This window comes from Crocuta crocuta, unplaced genomic scaffold, assembly GCF_008692635.1.
Source record: "Crocuta crocuta isolate KB4526 unplaced genomic scaffold, BGI_CrCroc_1.0 scaffold531, whole genome shotgun sequence".
NCBI classification, from domain to species: Eukaryota; Metazoa; Chordata; class Mammalia; order Carnivora; family Hyaenidae; genus Crocuta; species Crocuta crocuta.
Window position 1 is genome coordinate 1,401,419 of NW_027531997.1, and position 235 is coordinate 1,401,653.

Here is a 235-nt window from a genome sequence, read left to right on the forward strand (position 1 = left end):
TGCTGAAAGTCCAGACTTTATGCTGCAGACTGGGGAGAGGACTAAACAAATATCTGGTGACCAGATGGGAATCATTGTTTCCTTCCTGTGTTTTCCTTTTCTTTCTTTCTTTTTTTTTTTTAACTCCTATACTTTACTGAATTCTCAGGAAGCAAATCAGTGTTTTTTGGTTTGGGGATCAGCTATGGTTCTGATCTTGCCTGAGAAGGTCGTTTACACAATACACACTAGCTAT

General features: G+C 38.7%; 1 protein-coding gene across 5 annotated transcripts in view; it reads right to left on the reverse strand.

The window, feature by feature from the left end:
- KLHL13 (kelch like family member 13) overlaps nucleotides 1-235 on the reverse strand; it is a 190,768-nt gene that overhangs the window by 2,088 nt on the left and 188,445 nt on the right. The window lies entirely within an intron of this gene.